Raw genomic sequence first — 16,460 nt, 5'->3', positions numbered from 1 at the left:
AGGTGCCTTGGTGGAAGAGTAGGGTAACATCTCACAGCAAGAACTGGCAAATCTGGTGCAGTCCATGAGGAGGAGATGCACTGCAGTACTTAATGCAGCTGGTGGCCACACCAGATACTGACGGTTACTTTTAATTTTGAACCACCCTTTGTTCTGGGACACATTATTCCATTTCTGTTGGTCACATGTCTGTGGAACTTGTTCAGTGTTTTGTCTCACTTGCTGAATCTTGTTATGTTCATATATTATGTTCATAGTTATGTTCAAATATTTACACATTAAGTTTGCTGAAACGCAGTTGACAGTGAGAGAACGTTTCTTTTTTTTTGCTGAGTTTAATTAGATCATGGCTAGCCCTACTCTGCAGTAAGTAACTTAGCTAGCTATAATTTCTTACACCTTTACGATAGCAAACAGGCTATCTGCAAATTGTGGTAATCTTTTCAGTAACGTTAACAGATTGATAATAACAATTGTTCGTTTTGAGTTCAAGCACCAAAATCTAACTGAGTTAATGGATTTCAAATGGCCGAATGTTAACTTGCTGAACACTGACAGCTGTAGCCTACTGTGACTTACAACACAGTAACACTGTGACTTACAACACTGCACTGTATATGTGTGTATTACTAGCACAGATAAACATACTGTTAGGCTAAATTGGGAACCGATCTCTCTTATCTGATTAACTGTCTGTTAATGGAGTCAAAGGTCTAACGTTAACTTACACTTTGGTAAAAGTTGTTCAGGATACCCAAACCCGCTGCTAAACCTTAAAACTTACTTCAAATATGATGCTTTCACCAATTGCGAAAAGAGCTCGTGGAGCTGTGGAAATATTCTCTCTTCTTCTGTGTGTTATTCTTATTCTTCTGTGTCTCGCAACCAACGTTAATATTCTCTCTTCCTCGTCCTCGATTTGAAAAATGCGCCGCCGAACGTCAAAATAAATGCTTCTTTCAACAAGAGGTGAAATGAGATGTCAATCAGCATCAAACTGCTGGCTCCGCCCCTGCCCACAAGTGTTTCTGTGTGTGTAGGGTGTGTATCTTACCTGAGGATGTAGAGGAGCGGATGTGGCTCAGTAGACTGACCAGCATGTACTTGGATCCACCCTGAAAACAACAACAGAAATACAGCTATACACATACATACACAACACATTTACTCATTAAACACAATATTTTAGAAAAATTCAGACTTATTTATCTGAAACTTGCACTATGACATTTTCCTGATTATTCTTTAATTCTTCTATGGATCTTGTCCTCCATCTTGATTGAGGTTTACCTAGTTGGTTTACCTAGTTGAACCTCTTCAAGTGGAGGACCAGGACAATGCACACAGAGAGGTGGAGCGAGAGAGGGAGAGGGGCAGAGCAGAGAAGGTTAAAGAGAAGGAGAGAGAAGACACCTCAGCTTTGACTACAATGCCAGGACAACTGTAAAGTAAAGTGGAGCATTTTGGAGATGAACAACTTCATAGCTGAGTATTTTGACAATAAACCATATCAAATCGACTGTATTGTACATGCAGACAGGTACTGTATCTCAAGATGACAGACAACAGTGCAGAGCTCACTCACTGTTACAGGGACTGGAAAGACCAGCGCTGACCAGAAGCCTTCCCCCTACAGTCACACCTAAACGACAGCTCTTCCTCCTACAGCAGAGGAGGTATGTAGAGAGGAAACACTAATCTGACACATTTCACATTACACTGTAAATAACCAAATGGAAGCGCAATTCTTTCGAAAACAATGCAGTTAAGGGTTGGCCCAAACTATCAAAATAGATTAAGCACTAGACATGACCTGTATCCTACCATCTTAACACTATTTAATGTATTGGAGTGCCACTTATTTCTTTGGTAGAGCTGGAGGCTGGCTTTCACTGAGCCACCAGGCACCACTTCCGTAGACAGCTGGGTGTCGTCTGCTTTCCACAGCCTGAATACAAAAAACAGGAGAAACACACACAGTTACAGACACATAGAGACCAAAACAAGAGATCTACAGTGCATATGTGTTAGTGTGTTTATGTGCATTTTGTCCCCTCTGTTTGTGAGTGTAGATTTAACCTGCTGCAGATCCTGGTGCTGAGCATTTGGATCCCGAAGTGGGTCTCCACCGGGCAGGTGTAGGTCCCATCCATTGCTGCCGCCACCTTCTGCAGCACCGGGGCTAGAGATGCCATCTGACCCAGCAAGGTGCTCATGAACTCGTGAGTGTCCTAAACATTTACATTTTGGTCATTTAGCAGCCGCTCTATCCAGAGCGACATACATTCAGCTAGGGCGGTAGGGCGGGGCAATATGGCCAAAATATCATATCTTCATTATTATTTATTTTTTAACTAGGCAAGTCAACATCATTGTATTTTTTTAAAAAACATTGACGGTATGATGGTATCTGATGTTTTTAAATAATAAAAATGAGAAATTTGCTTTATGAGTAGAGCGTGACTCTAGGGTGGCAACACATCCATTCTAAGTGATTTCAATGGGTCTTTCTCCATTGTGATTGTTCTATACTGTTCAATTAAAATTGAACCGAAAAAGTATTTCTGCAATCATCAATTTCTGCATTTTCTGCACTCATTTGAGATCCTTTCCGCACTGCTACATAGGCTGCACGATATGGGAAAACAAATTGAGGCCTTGCTTTTTACCAAATGTTGCAATTGCAATTTCACTAGATCAAAACACTGTTTTGGAATCATGGAAACATAATGATTATTATAATTCTATAGTTTGAATATAATAGTGGGCCATTTGAATACAGTGTTGTTTGACATGACAACGAATGAAAATGCCAGGCAGGAGTTATTGTAACAGGGTAGGAACCAAAGTGTTGGTCAGTGTTTTTTAGGGAACTTAGCTACTTCATGTAGCAAATATATTCATGCTTCGCGTAATCATTTTTGATTTAGAAGATGCTGCTGCACAAACAACATGCTGATTTAGGCCTACACCATCACTGGTATCAGGCTGTGTAGCTAGCTAACTAGCAATTAGCATTAGCGGCTAACATGATTTAGCCAAAACTTGCTAAGGAAACACAAACTAGCTCTTTGCAGATGTAAGAAACACAACCTAATAGTGTAATTATAGAACCCTTGTGGATTTATATTTAGACGCAAAGTGGAAACAGCATCGTTGTCATCTACATTGTTGCAGGTGTTGCATTGACTATGCAGACTGAGCGCAAGTGTCTTGTGGTCGAGCAACAATAAATGCGCTCCTTGAGGTTGCGGGGCTAGGTCTGTGTGGAAAGCAGCACGGAGAGAGAGAGAGACGAAAGAGATGACTCAAGTAGCAGAGTAAATGATAAAAATGGGTGTTACGCACGGCATATCACATTTAACGAACCAAACATTCAAATACTGTTGTAGAATGTAAAGTAAAAACCCAAACCGGTCCGTGCATCAATACCGGTATATAGTTAAATATGGTATTTGGCCCAGCCCTAATCTAAGGTAGGTAAAACAACCATATATCATTGCAAGTAACACTTTCCTCGACAAAGGTAGAGGTTTCCATCCAATTGGTGACAGATTGTCATGCGAATATTCAAAAATATGCATAAAGAAAATCTGCATATTTTACCACCAGTGGTGTTTCCACTAAACTGACGTTGCAGATAAAAGTCAGTGCGTGATGACGTTAGGGCACACAAAACATACTTTTTCGCTTATGTTGTCATGTACCGAATACAAATCTAAAGTTCAATGTGTTTCCTTCGCGTTTCAACTCTACCGATAGTTTTTGTCACAAAAACTGTTGGTCAAATCAAATCAAATCAAATCAAATTTTATTTGTCACATACACATGGTTAGCAGATGTTAATGCGAGTGTAGCGAAATGCTTGTGCTTCTAGTTCCGACAATGCAGTGATAACCAACAAGTAATCTAACTAACAATTCCAAAACTACTGTCTTATACACAGTGTAAGGGGATAAGGAACATGTACATAAGGATATATGAATGAGTGATGGTACAGAGCAGCATACAGTAGATGGTATCGAGTACAGTATATACATATGAGATGAGTGTGTAGACAAAGTAAACAAAGTGGCATAGTTAAAGTGGCTAGTGATACATGTGTTACATAAGGATGCAGTCGATGATGTAGAGTACAGTATATACATATGCATATGAGATGAATAATGTAGGGTAAGTAACATTATATAAGGTAGCATTGTTTAAAGTGGCTAGTGATATATTTACATCATTTCCCATCAATTCACATTATTATTAGTTGGGTCAGTGTCAATGACAGTGTGTTGGCAGCAGCCACTCAGTGTTAGTGGTGGCTGTTTAACAGTCTGATGGCCTTGAGATAGAAGCTGTTTTTCAGTCTCTCGGTCCCAGCTTTGATGCACCTGTACTGACCTCGCCTTCTGGATGATAGCGGGGTGAACAGGCAGTGGTTCGGGTGGTTGATGTCCTTGATGATCTTTATGGCCTTCCTGTAACAACGGGTGGTGTAGGTGTCCTGGAGGGCAGGTAGTTTGCCCCCGGTGATGCGTTGTGCAGTCCTCACTACCCTCTGGAGAGCCTTACGGTTGAGGGCGGAGTAGTTGCCGTACCAGGCGGTGATACAGCCCGCCAGGATGCTCTCGATTGTGCATCTGTAGAAGTTTGTGAGTGCTTTTGGTGACAAGCCGAATTTCTTCAGCCTCCTGAGGTTGAATAGGCGCTGCTGCGCCTTCTTCACGACGCTGTCAGTGTGAGTGGACCAATTCAGTTTGTCTGTGATGTGTATGCCGAGGAACTTAAAACTAGCTACCCTCTCCACTACTGTTCCATCGATGTGGATAGGGGGTGTTCCCTCTGCTGTTTCCTGAAGTCCACAATCATCTCCTTAGTTTTGTTGACGTTGAGTGTGAGGTTATTTTCCTGACACCACACTCCGAGGGCCCTCACCTCCTCCCTGTAGGCCGTCTCGTCGTTGTTGGTAATCAAGCCTACCACTGTTGTGTCGTCCGCAAACTTGATGATTGAGTTGGAGGCGTGCGTGGCCACGCAGTCGTGGGTGAACAGGGAGTACAGGAGAGGGCTCAGAACGCACCCTTGTGGGGCCCCCGTGTTGAGGATCAGCGGGGAGGAGATGTTGTTGCCTACCCTCACCACCTGGGGGCGGCCCGTCAGGAAGTCCAGTACCCAGTTGCACAGGGCGGGGTCGAGACCCAGGGTCTCGAGCTTGATGACGAGCTTGGAGGGTACTATGGTGTTGAATGCCGAGCTGTAGTCGATGAACAGCATTCTCAAATAGGTATTCCTCTTGTCCAGGTGGGTTAGGGCAGTGTGCAGTGTGGTTGAGATTGCATCGTCTGTGGACCTATTTGGGCGGTAAGCAAATTGGAGTGGGTCTAGGGTGTCAGGTAGGGTGGAGGTGATATGGTCCTTGACTAGTCTCTCAAAGCACTTCATGATGACGGAAGTGAGTGCTACGGGGCGGTAGTCGTTTAGCTCAGTTACCTTAGCTTTCTTGGGAACAGGAACAATGGTGGCCCTCTTGAAGCATGTGGGAACAGCAGACTGGTATAGGGATTGATTGAATATGTCCGTAAACACACCGGCCAGCTGGTCTGCGCATGCTCTGAGGGCGCGGCTGGGGATGCCGTCTGGGCCTGCAGCCTTGCGAGGGTTAACACGTTTAAATGTCTTGCTCACCTCATCTGTGTGCGTAAGGAGAGCGTGTGGCAATAAGCAGAATTGCAAAGTCGCAAGAGGCAAGACATCCAAGTGTGTGGTGTGTGTGTGTGTGTGTGTGTGTGTGTGTGTGTGTGTGTGTGTGTGTGTGTGTGTGTGTGTGTGTGTGTGTGTGTGTGTGTGTGTGTGTGTGTGTGTGTGTGTGTGTGTGTGTGTGTGTGTGTGTGTGTGTGTGTGTGTGAGGGCACCTGCTGAGAATGCAAGCTTGCAGAAGTCCTGGAAGAAGGCTTTCAAGGCAAACAGACACTGCAGGGTGGAGTTCATGTACAGTAGCAGCTGTTGCTGAGGTTTGGTCGCCTGGGACGGAGAGACGGATCAAGGGAGTGTGAGTGAGTGCTCATGTCTGGCATATACACACACACAAAACACATTCTCCAGTTTACCCACAATTTCACACCTGCTGTCTTCACGTGTTTTCACTTTGCAGTTTCTCTGTGTCCTTGAGAGGTTTTACTTACAGCGTGTGTGTGATGTCACACTGCTTACCTCAGGCAGATGAGCTGCTGGCGGGTGAGGATGGGGCTGGAGCCGAGGTGAGGGTCTCTCTCCCTCGGTCTGCCTGGACACCGGGGCAGTGTCACCAAATGATGACCTCTAGTCATTGCCCTGAGGAAACTGATACATTCACAAACACAGGAAGGGGCCGTGATCAATTACCTTAGATTACCATAGATGTATTCGTTTGCATTTCACTTCATACTATTTTATTTGGCCATTTACATTGGTCATTTCCAGAATCTCTCCATCCATAAACCTATTCTTAATCCATCTGTACTCACTCCAATGAATGAGCCCGGTGCTGGGAACACAGCATTTAAATTTTGAGCGCTATGCTTGACACGGATAACCGTTTTTAAGGTAAGTGCTGCAAAAGTGTTCACAGAGGTTGCTTGATCCAAAAGGAATCGGTTTATGCAATGCAATGTCAGATAATCCCGGGAATTCTCCTGCAATTGAACGGCAGAATAAATCCAGCGGGGTTGAGGCAAAAGCCTGTGTGAAGGGTCCTGTCACTGGATAGGTCCAGGAGAGAATCCTCTAGCTCCGATGACAGGTTGCTGCCAGCGGTGGTGGCAATGAACGCTTGTTTATTCCAGAAGTGTTTTTTTTGTGTCTCTCCTCTTTAAAGTGACTCCTGAAATGTCCAATAAATCCTCGGATGTGATGAATGATCATTTGCTTTTGTGCTCAGATGCCATTACCCTGCACAGAACAGCAAATAGTCTCGTATTCATGAGGTGTACCTTTTTAAGAAGTTCACAATTTGTATTGCTATTTGAAGCACGCTACTAAGCTCATTTATCGAGAGCCTTGGAAGCAAGAGCTTCACTGTGTATAACACAATGAGTGACTATTACGTGTGGTGCAACGGCTTGTACCTTTGCCTTCAGACCCTTATGTTCCCCATCACAGTACCAGGCCCATCTGTGCCCACGCCCACCTGTGCCCATGCCACCCGTGCCCACGCCCACACACGGGAGTTAAAGTAAAAAGTTAATTTAAAAAGTGAAAATCACAACCATCATTTATTTAACTTGGCAAGTCAGCTAAGAACAAATTCTGATTTACAATGATGGCCTACAGGGGAACAGCCTTGTTCAGGGGCAGAACGACAGATTTTTACCTTGGGGATTTAATTCAGTAACCTTTAGGTTACTGGCCGAACACTCTAACCCCTGGGCTACCTGCCGCTTTTAGTGAAAGAGGAGCATTTTGTGCATGTATTTAACTGTGTGGTTAACTGGCCAATTCCAGTCCTTTTCAATATTGGAAATAAAACAAAAAAGCCATCATTGTTTTTTATTAACAGTATTTTTTTCCTTTATATTTGATGTAAAATGACTCTTGTATGAAAATGAACTGGGCTTATATATGCATTAAGGCAAAGTCTTTTTAGAGAATAGAAAGTCTGTTGATTTTTCAATCAACTACCATTTACGCTCTGTTACAAGCAAATACATTCTGATATGCATAATAATAGTAAGTCATGTGAATATCCAAGTTAATCAACACCAGTAGATGAAAACATTAGTGGTGCACTAATGACTACACTACATATATGACTACACTACATATATCTCTCTGGTCACCCCCAAAGCCAATTCCTCCTTTGGCTGCCTCTCCTTCCAGTTCTCTGCTGCCAATGACTGGAACGAACTACAAACATCTCTGAAACTGGAAACACTTATCTCCCTCACTAGCTTTAAGCACCAGCTGTCAAAGCAGCTCACAGATTACTGCACCTGTACATAGCCCATCTATAATTTAGCCCAAACAACTACCCCCTACTGTATTTATTTATTTTGCTCCTTTGCACCCCATTATTTCTACTTTGCACATTCTTCCACTGCATCTACCATTCCAGTGTTTTACTTGCTATATTGTATTTACTTCGCTACCATGGCATTTTTTTCCTTTATCTCCCTTATCTCACCTCATTTGCTCACATTATATATAGACTTATTTTTATACTGTATTATTGACTGTATGTTTGTTTTACTCCATGTGTTGTTGTATGTGTCGAACTGCTTTGCTTTATCTTGGCCAGGTTGCAATTGTAGGTGAGAACTTGTTCTCAACTTGCCAACCTGGTTAAATAAAGGTGAAATAAATCAAATAAACATTGAATGTACAAAACATTAGAAACACCTTCCTAATATTGAGTTGCACCCACTTTTGCCCTCAGAACAGCCTCAATTCATCGGATATGGCTACAATGTGTCGAAAGCGTTCCACAGTGTTGCTGGTCCATGTTGACTCCGAATGTTTACCACAGTTGTGTCAAGTTGGCTGGATGTCCTTTGGGTGGTGGATACACACAAGAAACTGTTGAGTGTGAAAAGCCCAGCAGCGTTGCCGTTCTTGACACACAAACCCGGGGCACATGGCACCTACATTACTACCATACCCCATTCAAAGGCACTTAAATATTAAAAATTTTGTCATTGAAAATAAGAATTTGCATACTTAAAAAAATATATACACAATCCATGTCTCAATTGTCTCAAGGCTTAAAAATTCTTCTTTCTAACCTGTGTCCTGTCTATGTCATGGAAAGAGTAGGTGTCCCTAAGGTTTTGTGCACTCAGTGACTACCATATTCCTGTCATTGCTGTTGCCATCTAGTGGTGTTCATTCGTTATTTTATAAATTGATTAAACCTTTATTTAACCAGGAAGGCCTCATTGAGATTTGAAATATCTTTTTCAAGACAGACAACATGAAAAACTACAAGTAATCTAGTAAAAAACATAGAATTCACAAGAGTATAACAAAATTATAAAACAGGAAATTAAGAACCCATCCCGTTAGTGGGATCATTTTCGTCAACCACTGCTGAATTGCAGAGCGCCAAATTCAAATTAAATTACTAAAATATTTAATTTTCATGAAATCACAAGTGCTTTATAGCAAAACACAGCGTAGCTTGTTAATCCACCTGGCGTGTCAGATTTTAATAAAGCTTTTCGGCGAAAGCATACCAAGCGTTTATGTAAGCATATCTCTCTCAGTAGACAAAATATTACAAACAGCTAGCAGCCAAGTAGATTAGTCACGAAAGTCAGAAAAGCAATCAATTTAATCGCTTACCTTTGATCTTTGGATGTTTGCACTCAGGAGACTCCCAGTTACACAATAAGTGTTCCTTTTGTTCCATAAAGATGATTTTTATATCCAAAATACCTCCATTTGGTTGGCGCGTTATGTTCAGAAATCAACAGGCTCGAGCGTTAACGACATCGCAGACGAAAATTCCAAATAGTAGCCGTAATGTTCGTAGAAACATTTCAAACGTTTTTTTTATAATCAATCCTCAGGTTGTTTTTACAATATATAATCGATAATATATCAACCGGGAAAGTAGCTTCTTCAATAGTAGAGAGAGAGAAAATGGCTGCACCAAGCTGTTGCGCATACAAAATGCTGTTGGCACCCAGCCACACAATGACGACATGTGATCTTTCTCGCTCATTTTTCAAAATAAAAGCCTGAAACTATGTCTAAAGACTGTTCACACCATGGGGAAGTCATAGGAAAAGGAATCTGGTTGATATCCCTTTAAATGGAGCGAAGGGAGGCTATGGAACATAGAGCTTTCATAATAGAGGCCACTTCCTGGTTTGAATTTCCTCAGGTTTTTGCCTGCAATATCAGTTCTGTTATACTCACAGACAATATTTTGACAGTGTTTTCTATCATAATCTGACAATTATATGCATATTCTAGATTCTGGCCCTGCGAAATAGGCAGTTTAATATGGGTATGTTTTTCATCCAAACATCAAAATACTGCCCCAAACTGATGCTACTTTTCGAGTCATGCGCCTCTCTCAAAAAGTGCACATAACGTGACACTCATTCAGATGGCCGTACTTCTTCATTACACAAAGGAATAACCTCAAACAATTTCTAAAGACTTATGACATCCAGTGGAAGCGGTAGGAACTGCAAACAAGTCCCTTAGAAATCTGGTTTCCCAATGAAAAATCATTGAACAGACAGTGACCTCTGGGTTTTGCCTGCTACATAAGTTCTGTTATACTCACAGACATGATTAAAACAGTTTTTGAAACTTCAGAGTGTTTCCCATCCAAATCTACTAATAATATGCATACCTTGTATTCTGGGGATGAGTAGTAGGAAGTTGAATTTGGGCACGCTATTTATCCAAAGGTGAAAATGCTGCCCCCTATCCCGTTGTTCAGGGGCAGAAGAACCAATTTTTACCTTGTCAGCTCGGGGATTTAATCTTGCAACCTTTCAGTTACAAGTCCAACACTCTAGCCACTAGACTACCTGCCGCCAAAATAAATCTCAATGCGCCAAGGTAAAGGGTGTACATTGATCTCAAACACTGAGCGGAAGCATTCATATATAAAATATCCCCATATTCTAGTAAAGACATAAATGTACCTGATACTAGCCTCCTTCTGGCTTCAAAAGAAAAACAGGCCTTATTCCTAAAATAAAATCCCAACTTCAGCTTCAATTTTTTTGTAAGTTGTTGAATATGCAATTTAAAATAGAGGCCATCATCAATTAAAATTCCAAGATATTTATATGAGGTTACAGTCTCAATCTCATTGCCATGACAGATAGTAATAGGTGAAAGATTCAGAGATCTATTTATTGCTTTAGAAAACACCATTAGTTTAGTTTTGTCAGTATGGAGGATAACCCTTGACAGGGTTGTTGAACAGTATAAAAAGCAGTTTGAATGTTCTGGAAAGCTTTTGTGAGACATGAGGCACAAGAATAAATAACAGTATCATCAGCATAACAGTGAAGTTGCACATTTTCCACATTTTTGTCTAAATTATTTATATAAATAGTGAATAAGTGGGGACCAAGTGCAGAGCCCTGGGGCACAGCATTACAGACAGACAATTTACCATACATGAGCCCATCAAATTGAGTGCACTGAGTTCTATCAGACAGATAGCAAACTCCGAAAGACCTACACTCGACAATCTCTGCCTCAGTATAGCATGATCAACTGTATCAAAAGCCTTAGAGAGATCAATAAAAAGTGAGACGCAGTGCTGTTTTTTGTCAAGGGCTTCAGTGATATCATTTAAAACCTTCATGGCTGCTGTAATTGTGCTATGCTTCTTCCTGAAGCCCGATTAGTACATTGATAAAATAGAGTTAGTATGTAAAAACTATTTTAGCTGTTCACTCACAAGGGTTTCAAGTATTTTCACCAAGGGAGACAGCTTTGATATTGGCCTATAATTATTTAAAAGAGTTGGATCTCCCCCTTTTAAAAGTGGTCGGACAAATGCTGATTTCCAGATCTTTGGAATTTCATTACATTACAGGGTTAGATTGAACAGATATGTAAGTGGTTCAGCTATGAAATCAGCTGCCAGATTTAAAAAGCAGGGATCAAGATCAGGACCTGCAGGCTTTCTCTGATCGGAGGATTTCAGTTTTTTATGTACCTCCTGCACTGAGAATGGCAAAAAGCTAAACGTTTGACCAGCTCTCGCTGGTTCATCTACACAGGGCTGTACAGAGACAGAGGACACTGAATCAAACAGCCTACCAGATGATACAAAGTGCTCATTGAAACAATTCAGCAGTTCATTTTTGTCATATACAGCAACAAAGTCCTTCAATACACATGACGGTAATTCATTAACATTACTGTTTCCAGACATAGACTTAATAGCCTTCCAAACTGTCTAGGGTCATTCAGGTTATCAGTGGTAACAGACATAAAATATTCAGACTTGGCCTTCCTGAGAAGAAAAGAACACTTGTTTCATAACTGTCTAAAAAGAAGCCAATCAGCATCAGAACATGATTTCCTTACTTAAGCCCAGGCTAGATTACGTTTGTGAATAATACAAAACAGCTCAGAAGAAAACCATGGATTATCCCGCCCTTTAACTCTGAACCTGTGGAATGGGGCATGTTTGTTTACTATTTGGAAGAAGAAAAAAAATGAAGGCAGTTTCCACATCATGAATAAGATCAATCTTGCTCGAGTCAAAATATAACAAATCATGAAAGAAAGCCTGCCATTAAAACTCTTAATAACCTTGCACACCTTCTCTTTTTTTAACAAGAGACCTACTGCAAGCGAATTCTACAAGTCAGTTTCCAGACAATACAAAACAGTCATTGAAAACTATTAGACTTTGGTAGAAACATGAGTTTTGTACTGTTCACATCATGCCACAAATGGGTTGGGGATTGTTGAGCTGCCTCTGACAGCCAGGCGGAGAGTGAAGATGAGCAGCTTGTATGCGACACTCAGCAGACGGAAAGCTGAAGAAAGAACTCAGGCCAGCCAGAGATTGGGTTACTTTGATAAACTTCAAGTAAAGAAGTGCAAAGAGCGATTTAAAAAAGAAAATGTGTCCGAGTTGAAGATCCGCAATCTTTACACCAGCAAAAACAAATAGTTTGCACAACACAACAAGGAAATTGGGGATTTACTCAACCATAAATGAATAGGTTATTGGTAGGTAGGTTAAAATCTACTAGTCACAGACAAATTACTTGACATCTTTGATTTATTGCCATTCTTATTATAACATTCTGCACAAAAATATATGTAAATAAGTCAAAGCAAACCATCTTAGCCAACAGGGCAGGAGACTAGTCTGTCAGTCCATGCCAATATCCTACAGAGGTATTTCACATTCACTATTGAGACAGACAATATACTAATCCTCCCCTGAAATACTAGGTCAGTAGACTCTCCCATCCTAATGCCGAGAGGGGAAAATGTCCAACAAAGGCCCAAGATAGTCCCAGGGATCTGTCTATCCCATTTATGATATCAATGTAGCAAAGTAGGGGGGGCAGCACTAGCAGGGCTTGAACCAGCAACCCTGTGACACTAGTAAACCACCAGCTGACTGTGCCAAAATGAACTTTTTGTCCTGAATACAAAGCATTATGTCCGTGGCAAATCCAACACAACACATCACTGAGTAATACTCTTCATATTTTCAAGCATGGTGGTGGCTGCACCATGTTATGGGTCTGCTTGTCATCAGTTTTTAAGGATAAAAATAGACAGAATACAGCTATACACACAGGAAAAATCATAAAAGAAAACCTGATTCAGTCTACTTTCAGACAATGGGAAACAATTTTACCTTTCAGCAGGACAGTACCCTAAAAGCCAAATCTACACTGGAGTTGCTTATGAAGACGACAATTGAGTGTTCCTGAGTGGCCTAGTTACTGTTTTACTTAAATTGGTTTGAAAATCTATGGCAAGACTTGAAAATGGCTGTCTAACAACGATCAACAATCAACTTGATAGAGCTATATATACACCCCCCCACACACACACAGAACGACACAACACAAAAACACAGTCTTAGAACAAAGAGTTCCAAATAGGATCTTTGGCTGTCCCCATTGGAGAACACTTTTTGGTTCCATGTAGAACACTTTTGGGTTCTACCTGCAACCAAAAATGGTTCTTCAAAGGGTTCTAATATGGGACAGCCGAATAACTCTTTCAGGGTCTAGATAGCACACACACACACACACACACACACACACACACACACACACACACACACACACACACACACACACACACACACACACACACACACACACACACACACACACACACACACACACACACACACACACACACACACACACACACACACACACACTTTTGCACTTATCATTTGTTGTTGCTGCTCTATTCTTCATTTACCCTGCCTTCATTCGCAAACAAAGCCTCCTTCACTCACGCCGCCAAACTTACCCTAGTAAAACGGACTCTCCTACCGATCCTCGACTTCGCCGATGTCATCTACAAAATAGCTTCCAATACTCTACTCAGCAAACTGGATGCAGTCTATCACAGTGCCATCCGTTTTGTTACCAAATCACCTTATACCACCCACCACTGCGATCTGAATGCTCTAGTCGGCTGGCCCTCGCTACATATTCGTCGCCAGACCCACTGGCTCCAGGTCATCTATAAGTCTATGCTAGGTAAAGCTCCGCCTTATCTCAGTTCACTGGTCACGATAACAACACCCACCCGTAGCACCCGTTCCAGCAGGTAAATCTCACTGATCATCCCCAAAGCCAACACCTCATTTGGCTGCCTTTCCTTCCAGTTCTCTGCTGCCAGTGACTGGAACGAATTGCAAAAATCGCTGAAGTTGGAGACTTATATTTCCCTCACCAATTTTAAGCATCAACTATCTGAGCAGCTAACCGATCGCTGCAGCTGTACATAGACCATCTGTAAATAGCCCACCCAATCTACCTACCTCATCCCCATACTGTTTTTATTTTATTAACTTTTCTGCTCTTTTGCACACCAGTATCTCTACTTGCACATCATCATCTGCTCATTTATCACTCCAGTGTTAATCTGCTAAATTGTAATTATTCGCTCCTATGGCCTATTTATTGCCTACCTCCTCATGCCTTTTGCACACACTGTATATAGACTTTCTTTTTTCTACTGTGTCATTGACTTGTTTATTGTGTTATTGACTTGTTTATTGTTTACTTCATGTGTAACTCTGTGTTGTTGTCTGTGTCACACTGCTTTGCTTTATCTTGGCCAGGTCACAGTTGCCGAACTTGTTCTCAACTAGCCTACCTGGTTAAATAAAGGTGAAATAATAATAATTTTAAAAAAAGTAATATCTACCTCAAGTACCTTGTTATTATCTATCCCGATGCCTAGTCACTTTACCCTGCCTTCATTTACATATCTACCTCTAATACCTTATTAGTATCTATCCCGATGCCTAGTCACTTTACCCTGCCTTCATTTACATATCTACCTCTAATACCTTATTAGTATCTATCCTGATGCCTAGTCACTTTACCCTGTCTTCATGTACATATCTACCTCAAATACCGTATTATTATCTATCCCGATGCCTAGTCACTTTACCCTGCTTTCATGTATATATCTACCTCAAATACCTTGTTATTATCTATCCTGATGCCAATTTACTTTACCCTTCCTTCATGTACATACAGTATCTCCCTCAAATACCTCATTATTATCTATCCCGATGCCTAGTCACTTTACCCTGCGTTCATGTACATATCTACCTCAAATACTTTATTATTATCTATCCTGATGCCTAGTCACTTTATCCTGCCTTCATGGACATACAGTGCATTCGGAAAGTATTTAGACCCCTTGACTTTTTCCACATTTGTTACGTTACAGCGTATTCTAAAATGTATTAAATCCCCCCCCCCTCACCCCCCCCTATCCTATAATGACAAGGCAAAAACGGGTATTTAGAAATGTTTGCTCGTTAATAAATAATAATAAACAAATATCACATATCACAAGTATTCAGACCCTTTACTCAGTACTTTGTTGAAGCACCTTTGGAAGCGATTACAGCCTCGAGTCTTCTTCGATGCTTGTTTGGCACATCTGTATTTGGGGATTTTCTCCCATTCTTCTCTGCAGATCCACTCAAGTTCTGCCAGGTTGGATGGGGAGTGTCACTGCACAGCGATTTTCAGGTCTCTCCAGAGATGTTAGATCAGGTTCACGTCTGGGCTCAGGCTGGGCCACACAAGGACATTCAGAGACCTGTCCCAAAGCCACTCTTGCATTGTATTGGCTGCGTGCTTAGAATTGTTGTCCTGTTGGAAGGTGAACCTTCGCCCCTGTCTGAGATCCTGAGTGGTCTGGAGCAGGTTTTCATCAAGGATCTGTCTGTTCTTTGCTCCGTTCATCTTCCCCTCGATCCTGACTAGTCTCTCAGTCCCTGCCGCTGAAAAACATCCCCACAGCATGATGCGGCCACTACCAGGCTTCACAATAGGGATGGTGCCAGGTTTCCTCCAGACATGACGCTTGGCATTCAGGCCCGGCAGAAAATGACGTTGGAGGTGGATCATGGTAGGGAAATGAACAACAGCTCTGGTGGACATTCCTGCAGTCAGCATGCCAATTGCACGCTCAATCAAAACTTGAGACATCTGTGGCATTGTGTTGTGTGAGAAAACTGCATATTTTAACGTGGCCTTTAATTGTTCCCAGCACAAGGTGCATCTGTTTAATGATCATGCTGTTTAACCTTTTGCGAAGAGCAATCCCGGATCCGGGATCGTAATCATAGCCTCAAATGCATTAGCATAACGCAGCAGACATAAATACCCCTAGAAACTTTTCCTATTCATGAAAATCGCAAATATCGCAAGTAAATATTAAATATATTCAAACACAAGCTTAGCCTTTTGTTAACAACACTGTCATCTCAGATTTTT

At 41.6% G+C, this 16,460-nt stretch overlaps 1 long non-coding RNA gene across 1 annotated transcript; it reads right to left on the bottom strand.

Annotated features, from left to right (window-relative positions):
• Window positions 1–1,057: 1,057 nt before the first annotated feature.
• LOC124042822 lies at window positions 1,058–9,553 on the bottom strand. Its single transcript, XR_006840208.1, has 5 exons — window positions 9,307–9,553; window positions 6,202–6,330; window positions 2,080–2,231; window positions 1,586–1,948; window positions 1,058–1,115 (listed from the first exon to the last, which is right to left on the bottom strand). It is a non-coding gene; the product is annotated as an uncharacterized LOC124042822 (long non-coding RNA).
• Window positions 9,554–16,460: the final 6,907 nt, after the last annotated feature.

Source organism: Oncorhynchus gorbuscha, linkage group LG09, assembly GCF_021184085.1.
Source record: "Oncorhynchus gorbuscha isolate QuinsamMale2020 ecotype Even-year linkage group LG09, OgorEven_v1.0, whole genome shotgun sequence".
Lineage (NCBI taxonomy): Eukaryota > Metazoa > Chordata > Actinopteri > Salmoniformes > Salmonidae > Oncorhynchus > Oncorhynchus gorbuscha.
The sequence above is the reverse complement of the archived record's forward strand: the minus strand, read 5'-3'. Positions and strand labels throughout refer to the sequence as shown.